Raw genomic sequence first — 21,607 nt, 5'->3', positions numbered from 1 at the left:
TTTCAGCCCTGAATGGTGCTGCAGCTCCAATCAGAGGGTAGAGCAAATAGTCCCCAAAGCACTCACTGCTGTGTGACTGCAAGGTAATAATTAAAGGTGACCTACCGGAATGAATCAACATTTTTAGCAACAATGTGACATATACAATAATACGTTATGATTTGATATGTTGTAACCATGGATGTATAAAGAGAACTGGATACAGCGTCGGAGGCAGGGCCCCGTTCATTCCCATGAGAGTTGCGCATGAAGCCAAAATGGCTCGACTACTGAGTGATAAAGCACCTTCTGTGTATTCATCCGCAGCTGCAAATAGACCCAACAAATACACAATTTACTCCTTTGATTCTGTTTCTTTCATGTCACATGCACTACAGGTAAGACGAGGTTGTCCTGAAACACATGTTGATCCTACATGCAGGAAACCACAGCTCACTACTGTGGAGAGATCATAGTGTACTATGGGCGACATCCTCTGAGCCACTGCTGCCATTGCTCTCGATGCATTAAATTCTAGACTTCAAAGGTTTTTTTTTATATTTCTGTAGGAGGGAAACATCTGCTAGTGTGTCTTTCCCCCTTTGGAAGATATGGTTGCTTTCATGTGAGGTTTTTTTCTGATATGGAAAAATGTCTCGGTCGGAAATTCACATGCATCAACAGGAAGGAAATAACTGACTCCTGCCTTATAAACCTGCTGCTGTGACAGACTGTTGCACCCCTCCGGTGCCAAACAATCATTAGATTAAACCTGAAGACGTTGCACTTTGTCCCAGATCATTTTCCTTTCTGATAACATCTTTATAAGCACAATATGTCCCCTTGTGTATTGTTCACTCATTCATTGCTTACTCTACAGTATGTGTGGGATTTGGGCACAACAGCATAGAAAAGTGCACCGTTTCACACTTGGGATTTGATTGCAATACAGTATGAAACAAAAACAGCAAACTCAAGCATATAAGAGCGCTTTTATTTACTAAAGTCAGGTAGAAATTTTTCATCAGGATGTTCTATGATCTTTTTAAGATACAATCAAGGTGCGTGACAATAATCTGCACACAAAAAGGGGGCAGATTATCAAAAAAACAAAGAGAAATCCTCAAGAAAGTGACAGTTTACAATACAAAAAAAACAACTTTAACAATATTAAACACTTACCAGTTTTGCTAACAAAGATCCAAGAGGACAATAAACATTGGAGTACAATCCAGATATGACATTGGTTATCTGTTTCATTGTGAGGCTTGGTAAGAGCTGTACAGATTGTACAATGTGAGTCAAGCCTTTTTTTCTCAGCTAGCGAACACATGGACGGGTGTTTTATTCTAATCCGTGAAGAGCGTTATGTGGATGATGTTATTAACACTTCTTCATCAGGCACTGAATTAGGAAACAGAACGACCTAACATCTTGTCCCAACACCTCCTTATATGTTTGGCCCATCGCCACCTAGATGGTTGTGTCTCCATGGCAACAGAGAAGATTTAATAAACATTTTGGAAAAAAAAGGTGATCCCCTGCCGTTCCACTCTAATTCAACAATCAAATTAGTATGAAATGGGTTGTGTTTTTTTCAATAATGAATCTCCTACTACAGTACCATCACGTTTTGGCTGAAACTGATGTTATTCTGATTTGGTTCTATATTTGGCTGATGTGGCCTTTTAATCCTTTAACATCAGAAGTCACGGTCCCAACCAGAGAACTCCTCATCTGCCTTCGTCTGATCAAGAGGGAAACGATCAAAGTTGATGTAGCAGGGACCCTGAAGGAGGAAAAAGTGATAGTTAATTGAAAAGTGGGGATACATTCAATACACAGTCCTGTCAAACCATGACTTATTAACAATAGCCTGTCTTTGTAAATAGAAGGTTGTAAGTCGAAGGCCATGAAAACCTGTTTAGCTCCTATTTAGCTCGGGCTGCACCCAATTCCACTATTATCTGGCCATTAAATAGGCGTTATCAGTCACTATAAGCACCATAAATGTGGGTCAGTAGGGGCCTACTACGCCTACTACATTGTAAAAGTGAATCTTAAAAGCAACACGTTCTAACATGTTGTTAAACTGAATGAAACGTTACATTTTGAACACAAACAAAAAGGCTTCTTTGGGTTTAGGCAACAAAACTACAACTTCTTTAGGTTTAGGCAAAAAACCCACTTAGTTAAGTTTAGGGGAAAACATTGTGTTTTTGGTTAAAATAACTACAAACACAAAGACAAGTTCACATTGTTGTTCTCATACAGGATGCAAACTCCAGTCTCCTGGGTGAAAACTCTGTGTTTTGTATCCCATCCATCATCCCTGACTCCCCCCTAATGGATTTTCACACTTTCTAAAGTAAAGCACCTGACTTGAGTTTCTGCTGCTGTCATAATTACTACGGTCGCTAGAGGTCGCTGTATGATCCTAGAGTAAATATGTTTCCCTTGAAACGCGATTGACAATGCAGTTTTGTGTTGTATGGGAACGTAAATTTGAAGAGACCAGGCTGAATGAAGCACATAAGCTGAGATTTGACATTGTGTTAAATTCCTAATAAATAAATAAATAAATACTATCTAAGGAAGTTTTCTTCTCAAAATTTAACTTGCACATTTAGTAAGGCATATTCAACGTCATAGAGAAATACTGAAGATTTGAAACCACGTTTTAAACTGACTTTTTAAAATGTCAGTACATCTTAAAAATGACACAAAGTCCTCAGTGGAAGTGAACCGGCTGTTTTCCTTAAACCAAACAAAAGCCACTTTTCACATAATAGTAAAAAAAAACAAAAAAACACTCAGCTACAGGTTTGACTTGCCTTGCGTATGAGCCGGACTGTGGGGGCGTCAAGCTGACCCACGCGCAGCTTGTGCCAGTTCATACTGCTGAACCACCTGAAGGGAAGAGATGAGGGGGATGTCAGGTCAAACACACTGAGAGGGAGAAATGAAAAGCTCAGCCAGCGGTATAATAAAAACCAAAAACAAATATTCACATTACCAGCTGGTGAATACTTCCTGTGTCTTTTCACCCAAGGATTATGAGATATCACACATTTTATTATGTAACAACCACAGACATGACCTGTTGCCATGGTTACCTGTGATGCCGGACATCTTTGATTCCATTCTTGGTGTTTCCTAACCTCTGACCCGGCCGAGGTCTGCAAACAAAAACACAAATTCAGACATTTACATCCAATTTTTAAGATATGTGCATTCAAAAATGATTAAAAATACAAGAGCATATTATGATACAGTGTATTACTCTGCAGATATGTTCAATAATTCAAGCTCTTCACTGGGAGTAACTGTATGATATACTCAAACCTCTATGTAATCTTCAAATACATGCATGATCCAAGTTATTCAGGCAACACCTTGAGTTCATTTTGAATATCACATTAGAGGATTATCAGTATGTGAAAATGTAATAAACATGCAGTCAATATATTTGTCTCACCTGCACATTTTGCTGATAATGGACTTGGATGCCTCACTCATGTAAGGTGGATACTTGAGCACCCCGTCCAAAATCTTGGCGTAAATCTTCTGCGGCTCTGAACTTGAAAAGGGAGGGCTGACGAGTTGAAGAGAGAAGACATTGTTTTAATCGTTCGACCAACCACTCAGTGAGTTGCTGTTGGGTAACCTCTACCTGGGTTGTGCAGATGTCAGTCACATTTCCCTGCTGCCATCTACTGGTTAACATTTGTGTTACTCTCTTGTGACATAAAATCATGCAAGACAGCAGAAATGCTTCCACATAAGGGCTGCAGGTGTATTATTAGTATTACCTTCCCACCAACAGCTCAAAGATCAGAACGCCGAGGGACCAAAAGTCAACTGCAAAGTCATGTCCCTGGTTCTTGATGATCTCTGGGGCCATGTACTCAGGAGTACCCACAAATGAGTAGGTTTTCTCACCACGCACCAACTCCTTGGCAAAACCAAAGTCCACCTGCAGAGACACACACACACACACATTATCATTTGCACAGGTGCAGCATTTGTTGGATTTATTATGTACAAAAGTGCTTACAATAACCTGACTGTTGGATTTGTTATGAATAGAGTGATTGTGAGGAAAGGGAGGAGGCAGGTGCTGTTCTTCTTTTGCAAGGTCAAAGAGAGGAAGGAGCCAGAAGGAGATGACAAAGAAGAAGACATGCAGCAGAAACATCACGTGCCATAAGCTCATGAATATTAATATTGTGTAAACCATGAATAGGCTGGATCAGGGATAGCTCGGGGTTCAGACTTCGCGAACTGACCCATGCACTGTATGTTGTCAGGGACACGTTGATTGGATCCAGATATCTGTAAACTCTTTTATTTTTACTTATGCAACATTGATTGTTCGGAATAAATTGAATCATTATGCTTTAACTCATCTGTTTGGAAATTCTCTTTGTCACACAAGATTAACCAACACGTAACTGGGCCTTGACCTCTTGGAGGTAGAAGGCCAGTTCCTTCACATTTAAATGTGGAAACACTGGTGAGCTTGATGGGCAAAAACATACTTTTTCATGCATTGGTCAATTTTGTTAATTTGGGCTATTTTGCTTCCGTAACATGTCTTCTTTCAGACTAGTGGAAAGAAAACATTCAAAATACACATTTAGGTGTTTATTTTACTAAAATTTTATTAGATAATACCTAATGCATATTTAAAACGTAATATTTTAGAAAACTTGCAATATAAAAAAAAATTGTCTTAATGTAATGTGGTACTAACCATGTCATACTACTGTAGCTTGTTGCAAAGGAGGATAAATAACGCTCTAAACTTACTCTAAATTTTGGCGAGAAAAAACTGGCGTGGCATTTTCAAAGGGGTCCCTTGACCTCTGACCTCAAGATATGTGAATGAAAATGGGTTCTATGGGTACCCACGAGTCTCCCCTTTACAGACATGCCCACTTTATGATAACCACATGCAGTTTTTGGCAAGTTTTAGTCAAGTCAGCACACTGACACACTGAGTTTGCCATGTTATGATTTGAACATATTTTTTTTCCTAAATGTAGTACCTGTGAGGGTTTCTGGACAATATTTGTCATTGTTTTGTGGTGTTAATTGATTTACAAAAATAATAAATATGTATGCAAATTAATGAATAATAAGATAATAAGTTAATGCATCATTTGCATATTTAAAAATTTCTGAAAACTTGTAATTGCTTTAATCACCTGCAGAAGTTTCATGGTGATATCTATTATATAAAATTCACCTGGGGTGTCTCCCCTTAAAGAGTATAGAAATGGAAACACATGCACAGAGAAGTACTCACCAGTTTGACATAGCCCTTTACGTCCAGCATCAGGTTCTCAGGCTTCAGGTCTCTGTACATGATGTTCTTCTTATGGAGGTAGGCGTAGGCCTCCACCACACAGGCGGTGCAGAACATAGCCATGGGCTCGTCAAAACGCCCTCTGAAATCACAGACCTGGACGGTTCAAACACCCCCTCTACAACAAATTCCTTCTCTGCTCGCTTTAATTTGCTTTCAAACTAATTTATCACCTTCCAAAACTTTGTATCAGTGCAACGGTGCAACTTCAGTAGCAATAAATTACGTTTTCTACCACTAAAACCATCACAGATTATGTAGGAATGCTCAAATAAGACTTCCTTTCTTTCATCATATCTCATTGTTTTACACTGAGGAATAATTCCACATTGTTTAACAATATTCTGTATGAGGAAATGAGTGTGTTTTCTCACACTTCTTTGAGTTTGGTCCAGATCTCTCCTCCAGCACAGAACTCCATCACCATGTAGATGTATCGCGTGTCTTTAAAAGCTGCATGAAGCCTGCAGAGAGAGCGAACAGAAGAGCAGAATTAAAGGCCAATTAACACCTCCGAGTTCTCTTGTGTAATAAACTGAATTAATATGTGTGCTTCTGTGATTGTAGATACCTGACGATGAAGTCACACTGGATGGCTTTAAGGATCTTCTTCTCAAATAACATGTGCTCCTCCTGTCTCTTGGCAACAATGTGCTTCTTGCCGACTCGTTTCATGGCGTAATATTTCCCATGATTCACTGTGGTCACCTTAGAATGACAACAAAACAATGATCATCAATAAACTATTAGTGCAAAATGTCCTGGGTTTATATGAAAATTTCCAATATTGCCCCAAAAATATGGGCTTTTGTGAGAGACTGGTGTTTAGAGGCAGAAATAATATTTACTGAATATGTATTAATATCTTTAAAGGTCGACAGGTTACCTGATAGTTCCCTATGCATATAGTAGGCTAGTATTGGGAGTTTGGACTTTCTCACTGCAACTTCCTGCATACTCTGGCTTTGTTAAGGACTGTATGAAAATTATTGGAGGAGGGTTATCTGTTTTTTTTTATTATTTTTGTTGACGGGAGGGTAGTCTCATTTTTGGAGCGAAAGCAGGAGTGGATCTTTTTCTCATCCTTGATTGATTTTTTTTAACATTTCATTCTTCCCTTGCAAAACTTTTTGTAAAAAAAATATTTCCTCTTTTCGTCACTACTGGGATTTTGCAATATTATGAGGAGGGACTTGTTAAAGTGAGGGTCCAAGGAAACTATAAATAAAGCAAGGAAGGCCCTTGCTTTCCAATAAAATGAAAATAATTTTCATACAGTCCCTTAGTGTTCTAGCTCCAGTCTAATGTATTTTAACCATAAAAAAATGTGGTAAAAATGATTTTTTACTGACTCAAAGAAATGACAACAATCCCAGTATGGTTTTGTATAAGAGAACTAATGCATTTTACATTCAAGCGAATATTGAAACAGTGTTTATACAAAGACAAACACACATAAATCCCCTCACCAGCTCAACACGGCCAAACCCTCCGACCCCAAGCGTGACAGGAACTCCTTGATAGCGACCCTCCTGGTACGGCACGGGGACCAGGTCCTTAAACCTCAGAGTGGAGCCGGGACTGACCGAGACAGACAGATGCTATTTCATTTCAAAAGAACTCATTTGTGTGATTCATATGGTTGTGTTACATCTTTCAGCCTTCATCCACCAAGTCTTCATCATCTTCAACAACCACTCACCTCGACTTCTCTGGAGCTTTTGCCTCCTGCGCCTCCTGAAGCACTTTGAAGCTGGGAGTAAAATAACAAAAATGAATCAGGGCAGTCTATTACATGTCACACTATTCTCACTAAAATGGGGGGAAAGATTCATGTTCTGCTGTACGTACTCGTCAAACAGCTCCAGGTGTTCTACGGGAATTGTCTCTTCAAATACCCTAAACGAAAGCCATTGTTAGACAGACTGCATCAATCAGAAAAGTGCACAACAAAAAGCAAACAGTTCACACAAGGTGACAGCGACAGAGAATACACTGGAGGAAAACAGCCTGACCGAACAGGAACACCAATTTAATGTAGAGTTAGACTCACTCCTTGTCGATGGAGAAGCAGGTCACAGGGCCGTCGGCGGTGCAGGTGGCAGTTCTCAAGACTTCCCTGCAGGAGGAAAAACATTGCACATGTCAACTCAGAAAAACTCTGTCATTACCGTACATACACATTTACACCTCAGTGTGAATTTTGTGTGTAATAGAAATTTGAGAATCCTTTGCATTCGCACCCATGGGTGGATTATGAGACAATGGGCCTCTGGGCACAGGCATGCAAAACACTACATCATCTTTCCTACATTGCAGCAAGACACACAGATTTTATGATGGTTTTGCTCCTTTTTTGTTGTTGTTTTGTGTCTATTTGTGGTCATTGTGTGCCTTTTTTTGGTCGTTCTATGTCTCTTTTTAGTCATTTTATGTGTCTTTGTATTTGTTTTGCGCCTTTTTGTTATTTTGTGTCTCTTTGTGGCTGTTTTGCCCCTTTTTTTTAGTTATTTTGTCACTTTGTGTTCATTTTGTTTCTCTTTGTGGTTGTTTTGCCCTCTTTTTGTAGTCATTTTGAAAGTCTTTGTGGTCATTTTGTGTTTCTTTGCAGTTGCTTTGCGTCTCTTTGTAGTCATTTTATGTCTCTTTTTGGTTGTTTTGCCCATTTTTGTAGTCATTTTATGTGTCTTTTTGGTTGTCTTGCCCATTTTTGTAGTCATTTTGTGTCTCTTTGTAGTCATTTTATGTCTCTTTGTGGTTGTTTTGCACCTCCTTGTAGTCATTTGTGTCTCTTTGCAGTTGCTTTGTGTCTCTTTGTAGTCATTTGATGTCTCTTCCTGGTCATTTTGAGTCTCTTCCTGGTCGGTATGTGTCTCTTCAAGTGGCTTTCTACAGGTGAAGGCCGGGGGGCCCCTGACACTTTGTGCTCGTTAGGCTTGTTTAGTAATCCATCCTTGTTCACACCTGAAGTGAAATCGATGACATCTTATCTTACATATTTAAGGTTTTGTTTTGCTGCAACAGGACTGTCATCATCTAGATCAATAAACTATGGCAGCTGATTTGTTGATGTACAGGCTTTTCCCAGCACATTAATATTTGTGAATACAGAAAAGTAACAAAAGAAGTGAGGAAGTGTTACATATCTATTAATTCATTGATCTTGCTATGCTGCTTCCAATAAAGCTGCTGTCTTACACTCAGAGAACACTAGCTGGATGATATTTGATATTATATTTACATACAATATGTTTGTTTTTTTAGGCAATTTTACAGATACCCACAATAAAGAAATGTTGTTTCTCCCAGGCAGGGGAGAAAGTTTTTCTCATTTTGGTGAAGCAATTTTACATTTAGAAGGTAATGGTCCGGTTGTATAATGTCAGAGATGACAGCAGCCAAAAGAAGGTGCACAGAGCCGTGGATATTGCAAAAGGCTCCAATAAAACGCTCTGAGGCATGAGTTGCGTTGCCATGGTTACCGTATGAGGGCCTGTTCCCCGAAATGCTCCCCTTTTCCCATCCTACGAATCTGCTTCTGCTGCCCATTCACATTCTTAGACACCAGGACCTGAGGGGGGGAAACACACATGAGAGGGATAATGAGTACATTATGTGAACAGCATACAAACATTTAAATAAGAGTTTACGTACCTCTCCTTTGAGGATGATGTAGAATGTGTCTGCTTCTGCTCCTTCTCGAACTATAACATCTTTGTCCTGGTACTTCACCTGAGGAAGACGAGACAAACACGATTACAATAATAAGGCTCATTTCCATAAACTAACAAAACTTTATCAAATATGTTTGTCTTGAAAATAAAGAACATGCACAAATATTACACCAAGTGCCTTGAAAATGATGTAAAATACGTCAGCATTTCAGGAACTATCCCCGTATTTAACTTAATGACCATCTATTTTTGAGTTTATCTTCAAATACAGATGTTTAAAAATGTGTTATATCAGCTCACCAACACTGCATTTCTACTAGTAACAGTCACTTGTAACATTCAAAGTTCAGTGACATCTTACACACCTCCTCCATAGAGTCAATGATTTTGGACAACTGGACATCATTCAGGTCCCTCAGAGTACGAGACCTGTGGCGGCATGTAGAAAATATAGCAGGCGAGTTAGTTGTTATATGGTCCATTAAAGGTGCAATGTGTAGGATCTGGGTGCTAACCACTGCACCACTGTGCCACCCCATTTTGGCCAATAGATCCCCCTAAATGTTACACACTGATCCTTTAAGAAGACAAATCAAACAAGATATTTCTATTCGCTGCAGAGTTTAGAAAACTCACGTCTTCAGGAAGCCCATGAGCTGCTCTCGTTTCTTCTTGGACTTGTTAGTCATGATCGTCCTGTAGGTCTGTCGCTCTATGCACCACAGACGAACTTCTGCCTTCGCTGCAACAAGTGGAAGTGATGAAAGGTTAAGACTGTAAAGTCTGGCTTTGCTATCATCAGAAAAGAGTACAAGGAGCTGTTATGGACTCAAATACTCAAACACTGATAACAGCCCCATGCAGGTGATAGAAACACAACTAACTCCATATGCTATTTCTACCTATAGTATGAAGATGTACTTCCAGGAGTCATCATTACACTGACTGACCTTTGACTGTTGCTGTCCGTTTGCAGTTGTATAAGATGGCCAGCTCCCCAAACACATCACCAGTGTTTAGGCTGCGGAGGGCCCGGCCTGCCTGGGAGACGAGGAGCTCACCAGCTAAGACGTGGAAGGAAAAGAAAGTTGCTTTATGGAGAAATTTCCAAAATATTTTCAACATATAATATTGTATTTATGTCGTTGTGTTTTTTTAAAGAGGACCTATTATGCTCATTTTCAGGGTCATACTTGTATTTGGGGTTTCTACTAGAACATGTTCAGATGCTTCAATGTTCAACAAAATGCTTTATTTTTCTCATACCGACTGTGCCGCAGCACCTCTTTTCACCCTCTGTCTGAAACGCTCTGTTTGAACTCCCCCCCCCCCCCCCCCCCCCAAAAAGCCCAGTCTGCTCTGATTGGTCAGCTGGCCCACTCTGTTGTGATAGGTCGACCGAACCAAACTCTTTGGACTTCGCTCCAGCTCCGCTCTAACTAGCCTTGTTAGGTCTTATGCAAATGTGTTACTTGGTGACATCACCACGTCATGGAAGAAAAGGCAGGACTTCAAGCAAAGGCAGTTCAGGAGCAGTGTTTCTGTGGGGGAGAGTAACTCCCTTTTGCGTGCACTTTGTAACTTTGCAGAACTTTTACATTCACAAAAAATGGGAGAGGGAAAAAGCACAAAAGCATATTAGGTCCTCTTTAAATACGTTTTTTTCCCAATAAAAACAGAGAGCCTTAGAACATCATTTATAACAGAACTTTAAATAAATGCCTCCATCACATGCAGCCACAGCAAGACGAACACACTCGGGCATGTCCCCACCTGCTACTATGTACATGCTGTCTCCTTCAGTGCCCTCTTTAATGACGTCCTCCCCCGGTTTGTAGATGGATACCGCTAAGAGATCCACCATCATGGCTGTTTGCTCATCGTCGAGGAGGCTCAGGAAGTCATTCTTCTGGATGGCTTTGACAATCAGATTTGTCTCGCTGGTGATGGGAGGTGAGAGAGGTCACTGAACTCTTGTGGAGCTCCTAACATGTATACCCATTATACATTATTTAGGTGTTTGACATGTGCAGGAGAGGTAATTAGATCGGATTTGCCACAACGGCAAATGAAAAAATCCTGTGCAGTCTTACTTAAAACGGATGTTCTGTGTGTCTTCAGCAGTACTGATTACCAACCTGACAGTTTTCTTCACCCTCTTGCGTGTAATCTCCAGGGTCTCTGGGATCGGTTCGGAGGCAATGACAGCCGCACGGCTTTTCCTGACCTCCGGTTCAATCTCATTACCGCCCTGAGAGGGAAAATCTGAGGCAGACAAACAGAGGAACGCAAAGGGAGGGTTAACTGCTGTAAATAACTGAATGATGAATCAAAGGTCGCCTCGTTCACGTGTGTGTGTGTGTGTGTGTGTGTGAGTCCCTGCCGCTGGTGCCCATGTTGGCCTCTTACCAAGATCATGATACTGACCATGTAGCTCCTGCAAAAGTTTTTCTTTCTCCTGCAGTCGTTGTTCTATGAGGATAAAAGCAGAAAAAATATATTCAATGTACAAAACATCACAAGGAACATGCTGATATATTATGACAATCTCTAAAATGTATCAAAATGTAATCAGCTCACTGTAAAATAGTGATGTAAAGTCGTGCTATAGTGCATCGCTACTGTATGTATATCACAGCTGGATGTGGTCACAACCCAGCTGTGATGTTGGTTGTGGTCTAATTTGAAGTTACTCTTTAAAGGGACAGTGTGTATAGGATTTGGTGGCATCTAGTTGATTGGTTGCAGATTGCAACCAACTGAGTACCCCTCTGCTCACCCCTCCATTTCCAAGACCGTGCTAACGTGAGCCACCGAGTGCAAAACCGCGGTAACACCGTTTGTCTCGCTCAGAGGCCATCTTTACCATAATAACACTACTTTAGGAGCAACGGGAATCAGACAGACCACAGTTTTGCAACTCACGTTACCGCTGTTTCACAAGCGTGTCGGAGAACAACAGTGGACTTCAGGTAACGTAAAAACGTGAAAGGCTCTCTCTAGAGCCAGTGTTTGGTTTAGTCCGTTCCGGGCTACTGTGGAAACATGGCAGAGCAACATGGCAGACTCCGTGAAGAGAACCCGCTCTCCATGTAGATATGAAGGACTCATTCTAAGCTAATGAAAACACAACGATTCTTAGTTTCAGGTGATTATAAACTAATGAAAACCTAGTTATGAATATTAATTGCTATTAGATCCCCTGAAATGTTTCAAACTGTTCCTTGAATGCGATATAGTTATGATTGTACTCACCCAGGTCTTTGTTTTGCCTCTGCAGCTCGTGGTTGATCATACATTGTTTTTCTAGCTGCTGCCTCAGGTCCTCTAGTTGCTTCTCCATGACTACAATGAAAAAAATACACAAAGAAGTAAAGATATATGGGAGGAATCGATAGAGTGAAGATAAATTGCAGCACAATCAGTAACAGGCAGTTTATATGATGCCTCTGAACACAGACATAAAATACAGTAGCCTACCAAACATGCTGATATGTGTGGAGCCCCAGATATCATATTTCAACTGTATGTAACTATACTGGATGCCTTTTTCACAAGGCACTGAACTCTACTCCACTGCCTGCACACAGCAAGAGCCCCGCTGAATAATGCAGACTAATGATGGACAGTCAACAGGGTGCTTTCTGAATGCTGTCACACCCTGCCAGCTTAGTGCTAAAGATCTATTACTGCACCTGATAGTGGCACAGAACCTGTCAAAATAGTACAAAAACCTGCCTTATTAGCTCACTTATTGCAGGCTGTATGTGTATTTCTTTATTCTCTGTGCTTTTACAATAATGTGTGGCATTAAAGTGGACCTATTATGCGTATTTTTCAGGTGCATAATTGTATTTTGGGCTTCTATGAGAACATGTTTGCATGCTTTAATGTTCAAAGAACACTTTATTTTTCTCATACCGGCTTTGCTGCAGCACCTCTTTTCACCCTCTGTCTGAAACGCTCTGTTTGAGCTCCCGCCCCCTATGGAAAAAAGCCCAGTTTGCTCTGATTGGTCAGCTGGCCCACTCGGTTGCGATTGGTCGACTGAACCAAACTCTTCGGACTCCACTCCAGCCCCACTCTAACTAGCTTTGTGTGCCAAACTAGCCGCTAGGTAGGTATTATGCAAATGTGTTACTTGGTGACATTACCACGTTACAGAAGAATGTTGCATGGACTTTGGGCTTTGTAACTTTGCAGACCTTCTACATGCAGAGCTGTATAATTTAAGTGTCTAAGTTTGAGAGTGGAACAAACCGGGCCACAGATATGTGTGCATGCAAACAAATGAATTGGCACAGATTCATTAGCACTGCTGCGTGAGGTTAACCACACACCATTCACTATCTTTTCGCCATGTAGATGATCCGTGTGCATAAGCCCTCAACCACTATTTTCATTTAGCTGTTAATGGAAAGACGCCTCTAATGACAGGCCAAACATTACAATCAATACAAACGCAAGGTTACTCTCGCTCATCACGTGACCCCCTAGTTACCACTGCCTCACCCTGAACATTGGACAGCTCTGAGATTAGACATGATGTTCAAGCAAATCATAAAGTCACTGAGCAACCGCCCAACAAACTGCGACGGAAAAAGATATAAAATGGCTCCTGAAGGTTGATTCTTTGAGCTGGATAAAAAAAACATCTTTACAGCGGTCACCTACATTGTGATATTTTCCATGACATCAATGATTCACTATCAACAAACAATGTGATAATCTCGTCCAGCACGTAAAACAATTGCAGCTGCAGTGCCAGGAGTTAATAGGCCCCGTGTTGCAGGTCATTACAAGGAACACAATGGCGACAACAAATGTGTAACTACATACTAGAAAGTCAAATTTGCCTTAGGGAGTTTTATTAAGCTGCCGAGCTGTGAACAAACGTCATTCGAAAGCTTTCTAGGAACTCGCATCGATAAAGAGACAACTGGGGCAGATTGGGATGATAACCTTTAGTGCCTGCTTGTCAACATTTAATGAAGGGAAAACCTCTCTTAGTTTAACTCTGTCAGCCTGGGGCGACTGGAAACAGCGATCCCAGAAGAAGCTGCCCGCTGCTGGTTGTTTTATTATTATTTTATTTAGATGATGCAATGGTTACAAAATACTGAGATATGTCTCTTAAAGACTGTCAAGTTTGACGCATATTTGCGACAATGATCTTTTGGAAGCATTCGCATAAGCAGCGATTCATCCAGTAGATGACAACGGGAGAGAACGGGAATTAGCAGAGACAATTTAAATAACAGGAACTGCAAAAATGCAAAATCTTACCAAGTATATTTGTCTAATAATTACTAGTCAAAATATCTCATAACACTGAACATAAGACACAGTCACCTTACAAATAACATTTCAGTAATTAGTTTTTAGACATCTTGAATATCTTGTTAAGTGATGAAATACTACTTTTGAGCATTACAGGATTATTATGACACACAGCTCTTCATAATACTAGTGAAATACAGCTAATTTCAAGATTTCTTTTTTTAGCCTGAAATGCCTAAATGTTGCATCTTATTTCAAGAAATTTTACCAAGATTTTCACTTGTTTCATTGGCTGATTTTTTTTTTTATTAGAAGCGAAAACTTCTTGTATTCATTGTTTTTTTTAAACTTATTTTTAGAGTGGCTTATCAGCTGCACAGGAGGAACATGATGCTGGACTGACCACTATTATACTAACACAAGCAGCAACATGCTGCACATTCCATACTGCCTCATTACTAATTCATGGCCAAGTGTAACTACAGCTGAATTCTCATAAGATGCTCTGTAATAGAAACCTGGAGAGAGCATGTGTCCAGTCTGGCGGTGTGTTTACTGGATGTTAGGGCTTTCTGGCACCTGCACATCTTTTTACTTATGATGGCAACAACTGCACCTCAATGAAGGAGGCCATGAATAAACAGGTGTATTTTGCTGTTTACAAGCCTGTAAAGGTAAGAATTTGCACTTGATGAAAGCAGTCCTCTCTTACATCCTGACATCCAACTCTCAGAGTCACAGTGACATGTGATATGTAGACAGACAGACAGTGAGTCCCACTCACCTGCAGGCTGTGTGTGTGTGGATCAGGAGAGTAGATGAGTGTCTGTCCAGCCTATAAAGGCCACATGGACCATAGGAGCCAAATAATCACTCTGAACTGCTCACAAGATCCAAAGAAGAAGTGTATTCAATATCTGAGACGTGCTTGACCCCCAGACACACCTGCAACCTCTCTAGCATTACTTCTTCTTCTTCTTCCTCTTCTACCGCCGCACACTTTCCCAGCTTACATTGCCATGTCTGCTCTTCAGCTTTTACTATTTTTACTTCTCTCCGTCTCTCTCTCTCTCTCTCTCTCTCTCTCTCTCAATCTTTCCTGCTCTTTCTCTATCTGTCAATCTCAGCAGCTCTGGTGTTGAATCATTAACGATGACCTGAGGCTCCTCCCATCACACCAGGTAGAGGTATACAGGCAGGAGGAAGAGGAGGAGGAGGAGGAGGAGGATGGACTGGAGAGATAAAGCTGAAGTTGGGGGGTAAAAATCATGCTTAAATTCCTAAAAATACAATTTGTTTTGTGTGTGATTTCAATGCATTATTGTTGTCTCTCAAACAATGAATCTACATATTGTGTTTTTTTATTTCTGTGACATTTAGCAGTGATATATTATTGCCTGCTGACGTATTAAGACAAATACCTGAGTGGAGGCGTAAGTGAACAATGAGAAAGTCATTGTAAAAGATGACAGAAAGGGGGAAATGAATTGAAACACTTTCTTCCACCTTGATATTTTTATAAACCGAGGACAAAAGAACAGTTTTTCAAAGACAATCTCTTTACAGTGTGATCACAGAGAGCGCCTTCACATAACTGACAGGGAAATTATCAAAGCCGAGGGCAACCAGGACAACTCTGATTAGATCTGCCGGAGTTCGAGAGTGCCCACTTCATTAGGTTCTCATTTTTCCACAGCGTAAATGCCACTGGATGTTTTCCAGGCCGCAGCGTCATTAAATGAATCTAAATGAGGCTGAAGGGTTCGCATTGTGACAGAGGGTGTGGGCCTTTATTGTTCGCAGTTAATTATTGATACCGTGCCTGGTTAATCAACGACATTAACGACCCCGCAGACCAGAGATAAAAAGGTTCTCGGATTGCAGCTGTGGAACCGGAGGGAGCTCGGTGACAGGCGGCGCATGTGACGTGTTATGACATTTTTCCATTATAGGACCAACACTGTGATACCTGTTAATCACAACAAACCCAGGATGGATTACGGGTTGCTATGGACCTTTTCATTGCCATTCTGTTGCTAGGGGCAACAGCTTTGGTCCAAGTTTACTTCCTGTCAGCTACTGCATTAAAGTGGCAGTAGGCCGTTTATTTTTTGGCATCAAAAATTCCATAATAACCTTTCAGAATAATTGAATTGTTAATTAATTATTAAATATGTAATAATTGAAAAATGTTCTGAGAGATAACTAGACTTCTGCACCTCCTCATGGCTCTGTTTTCAGGCTTTAAAAATACTAGCCCGTGACGGGAGACTTTGGTTAATCACAGGTAATTTCAGAGAGAGCATTCCTATTGGCTGTGCTCCGGCTGGTGGGCGGTGCTTGGTATTTCTTCAACTGTTCTCAACATGGCTGACGGGTCACAAACTTTCTGATTTTACAGCTTAACAGTACACTACAAGATGTTTCTGAAAACATTTGAGGCATAAATAGGCATTACAGTAACATAATATTGATTCATATTTGATCAGTGCTGCCTAGTTTGACCGTTTGATCGGAGCTTGGGAGTGATTGACAGCTGCTCAGAGACGGCAGGCTCCAGCTCGGCTCTGATTGGTTGTTTTCCTCCGGTCTGTGAAATCTTGCAGATGCCGTTAGGAGCACCAGAGGACACTGGAGGACACAGAGGCACATGGGTTTCTTCAGATTACCTTTCTCATGCACTACTGTCAGGATATAGTGACCTTTTTTAATCATATTTGCTCCATTTTTCTACCTACTGCTGCTTTAACAAACATTGCAACAGGAAATATAATAAGGGCCCATTTAGATTGTTTATGTTGTCAAATATGAGAAGGTCTATTGACCACAGACACCGATGCGAATGAGTTCATTTTATCTTCAGTTTACAATCACTTCCAGATGTAAAATCATAAAACTGAGATTAAAATCTGTATCATTGTCATTCTTTAATTCAAGTGTAATTCAACAAACAAAAACCCAAATAGATAGTCCATAATGCCCAAAGTTCTTTCAGGTGAAGAGAGTAACAATCTTAACTGATATTGCAAACACAGCTCATAAAGAAATGAAACTGAAAACAACCAAAAAGCATTTGTCCATTAAGAAATACACAGCAATTAAAAGGCAAGTGAAAGTGGTGAAGATCTGCAAAGAGCTGATGAGCAAATACACTCAATATGCCAACAATTAGCAACATTTGCTGCTATAATCTTGATCTGAGAGTCAAACAGCTGTAGCTTCTGGTAAATAATGACATAAATGAATAATACCTTGGTATTGGTATTTTTAAAATGGTGTGGTTGTATCATCAGTGCACTATTGGTGATGCACAAACAATAAAATCCTTCTACATATTCTCGACTGATTTGAAAAGACATTCAGTACACTTACTGACCTGCTTCAAATCAGCAATTCAATACAAACTACACATCAAATAATCATCATGTGGACTGCGAGTGGCCACGATACAGACGTGATAGACATTCTTTTGTCTATCGCCCATTCCTCAAACTACAATGTGCGTCAGTGACAAACTAAAGGCAGATTACAACACACAAACTCAGAACCACTCACTATTAAATTATTAGTACATACAATGCCTGAAGTGCTTTTTACATTGTGTCGGCTCATTCACTTCATATTGATGTACATGTGCATCATTTACATTGCAACCAAGCACACTGCGAAAAGCATATACAAGCATACAATGCTTTTACAATTCTTTTTTTTTTGTTTGTTTTAAAATCAAAAGCTATCTTACAAATTCTTTTTCTTCATGGCAGATATGTTTGTTCCTGCTGCGTGGATGTTTTTTTAGGTTGAAACTGACAGCTCTAATAACTGAGCTGTCAGCAGGATTGCCTCAGAATATGGTATGCGTTGAGAAATTGTATACAAATCATGCACGCAGGGCTGAGACGTGGGGAAGTATAATCCTTCAAGGAATGTTGCACACTTCGAAGAAAAACAAGTCTTGCAAAACCAAAGTAGTGCATGAGGAAAAAGTGTTCCAATTTTCACATTAAATTCATTTCAATTTAAATAACATTCTCACAGAGTGTCCAAAGTCCAAGCGCTCGTTTTCTAAGAGGGAATAACTGTGCATTTTCTTTTCAACACACTACAGAGCTTCATGTGAAGTTGGGACGGCGTGTGGGAGAAACAATAAGATTAAAAGCAATTTATAGTCTTTTGACTTTTTTTTTTTTAACTAATATATTATTAGTATTTTGTGTATTGATGCAATATTAGGCTTCAACGTAGCTCTGGACTTCTTTTTTAAAACCTTCTTTGATTGCTCATTAATTAAAAGCTGAACCTGAGAAGATGAGGAGGTAGATAGCATAGTTGCAGTGAGGTCATGTGATTGTACAATACAGTCGGTCATTCTCTGTCCAAACATGGAGGAGACACAACATTTTAGTGGTTAGATAACGGCATGCAAAGCTGAGCAATGCATTTTTTGTGAATTGCTGTTTTGCTGCTATGATGCCAGTGACTTCATATTCTTTTTCCGCTAGCAGTCGTCCTGGTATTCAGTCAGGTGGGTGGAAGATGATCCGCTGCTCTGTTCGTCCTTAATGCAACACGCTTTCTTGATGTCTTTAGGGTGCTCAAAGGCGGCTTGGACGAACTGACCAAACAGGCGCTCCATGTAGCTCTCACCCCAGGGAAACAGACCCTGCAGGAATGCGATGTGTCCTCCGTAGGCCGTCAGCAGCAGAGCGACATTAGGCAGGCTCCGGACTATGGTCAACGGGAAGGCTGAGGAAATACATTAAAAAAAGATTTAGTGAGTTAGCCATGTTAAAACATTAGATAGAAAACATCTTTTGTAGCATGGGGACAGAAATATTAACCACAGAGCAACCAAGAGCAACTTCACACACAGAGGTGATGCTGAAAAGACGTCTATTGCTCAGTGGGGATTAATCTGTTGATTGTTTTCTCGATTAATCGATGAGTTGTTTGGTCTATAAAATGTCAGAAAATTATGAAAAATGTTGATCAGTGTTTCCAAAAGCCCCAAAATTACATCCTCAAATGTCTTGTTTTGTCCAGAACTCAAAGATATTCAGTTTACTGTCATAGAGGAGTAAAGAAACCAGAAAATATTCACATTTAAGAAGCTGGAATCAGAGAATTTGGACTTCTTTTTCTCCAAAAATTACTCAAACCGATTAATCGATCATCAAAATAGTTGGCTATAAATTCAATAGGTGACAGCTAATAGATTAATCGTTGCAGCTCTAAAAACACATCCCCTTCACAAATCCTTAACATGCATTTAGACCCACACACACACCACTGCACCTCCATTTTACTATAACATCTGGCGGTCACCCAGAATTCATAGAACTGATCACAAAAATAATGTTAATTAAGTGAAAAGTTACATCAGAAACCGCAAGCCTGACACAACGTTCATCTTCTCCTGTTGTCTACTCACCATTTTGGGGAGAGAAGGGGTCGTCAGCAGCGTTGAGACACAAGATGGGAACTGCTGTGTTGGGGAGTTTATGGTCCGGGCTGGCATCGTGGTAATAGTCCGTGCAAGATTTATAACCAAACAGCAAAGAGGTGAAGCGTTCATCAAACTCACGGATAGTCTGCGCCTAGAAGAGACGGGATGAAAAGGAAGAGGAATCACACATGAAGGGAGATGAGAAACTATGACAGAAAAGCAAAATGTAAAGAACGAGCCATACCTTTAAGACATGGTCAATGTCCACTACTTTCTCCAGAACCTTCCTGTGCCTGTGACAAACAGATGTTTTTTTGTTTTTTAGTCAACGCCAAATTGTTAAATTAAATTCAGGAATGTATGAAATTGCGACTTATCTGACCTGGTGACAGCATGACACAGGCCGTTGGTGAGGTATCTGTTGAAGAGCAGCCAGTTGAGTGGTTCTTCCATAGAGGCGGCGGACTTCATAGCGTTCCAGGGGACTGAGATGGTGAAACCCGCCACCATCCCTGACTCTGTGCGCTTACGGGCCAGGTAGTTTAATAATAACATGCTGTACAGGGTGAAGACAGAGAAAGGAAACACAGATAGGATAAATTTGACCATAAAATAACTTTTTGATAACAGAGGAAAGCAAGCAGTTGGAAACCATTACAACATGCACCAACTCACCCTCCCAAAGACACACCAGCACCAAGCACAGGGGCATGTGGGTAGACTCCTTTGACATGGTGCACCACACACTCAAGATCTGCGGTATTGGCAGCACAGTAGGTGACGGGTGTCTGCAGCGAGCGGAGGGACAGAGGAGGAGCGTTACATGCTGTGTTTAAGTGCCAGATTTTGTGTTTGAACTGCTACTACAGCTGGCGTCATCATATATTCATCTTATTGTCTCAAAAAAATCCAGCGAAAAGACCAAAACCAACTTTGCCTTAGTTCCAAATACCCTGCCCGACTGCAGTATTTAAAGTTCCCTTTGTTCCTACTGAAGATGTAAATCTTTAAAAATGGGACACAAATATATAGTTAAACTTTTTTAAAAAGGCAATGTCATTTTCTTAAACAGCTGGGAAATCTAGTTTTTAGCAAAAGTGATATGTGGTCTGAAAAGTTTGGGAACCTCTTTTCTAGTGAGTATTTACAGAAACAGGACGGTCTATGTTTGACTAAAATTAAACTACAGTGCCCATGTTCATCCTTCTAAAGGAATACGTCACCCCAAATTCAACAGTTCAGCTCATTGATGTGTTTTTAATAGTTTTTGAACAACAATGGAGATCTATGGTACAGACGTACAGCATAAGCTATATCAGACCAATACTTGCTCAATTCATTGTTGATTTTCGTCTTTTCATGGGATTTGTTGACCATAACAAAAATACTGAATATCCTGTCTTATTCTTTAAAAAAAAAAGGTGGAAATAGCAGGAATATTAAGTATCTCTAGTTGTACTTACCAACAACTCTTCCCCTCCAAGCCCTCTGTTGTTGAAGACCACACATCTAGGAAAGAAAACATCTATAAAAACAGCCACAGCAGCTACTGGAAATATTAAATTCACATTTCACTTCTGATTTTGGCACACGGATAAAGAATTTTATCATTTAAGAGGGAGATAAGTGAGGAGCACAACGGACCTGTAGCCGTGGCGGGTTGCCTGGATAATGGCATGGCGCACATAGGACTGCTTGCTGTTGCCTGTGAGGCCTGGGAGGATCAGTACTGTGGGGCGGGTAGAGGATTCTGGGTAGGTCGCGCTGTCCCGATTGTCCACCCAGTCCAGAGAGATCTGACCACCATCAACCGTACGGATCAGCTCACTGAATGGATGAAGGGACGATTACTAGAAC

At 40.5% G+C, this 21,607-nt stretch overlaps 1 pseudogene; it reads right to left on the bottom strand.

Annotated features, from left to right (window-relative positions):
- Positions 1-952: 952 nt before the first annotated feature.
- The window catches only part of LOC141756603 (uncharacterized), a 29,225-nt pseudogene continuing 8,570 nt past the window's right edge, over positions 953-21,607 (bottom strand).

The sequence above is a fragment of the Sebastes fasciatus genome, chromosome 18 (genome assembly GCF_043250625.1).
Source record: "Sebastes fasciatus isolate fSebFas1 chromosome 18, fSebFas1.pri, whole genome shotgun sequence".
Taxonomy (NCBI): domain Eukaryota; kingdom Metazoa; phylum Chordata; class Actinopteri; order Perciformes; family Sebastidae; genus Sebastes; species Sebastes fasciatus.
The sequence above is the reverse complement of the archived record's forward strand: the minus strand, read 5'-3'. Positions and strand labels throughout refer to the sequence as shown.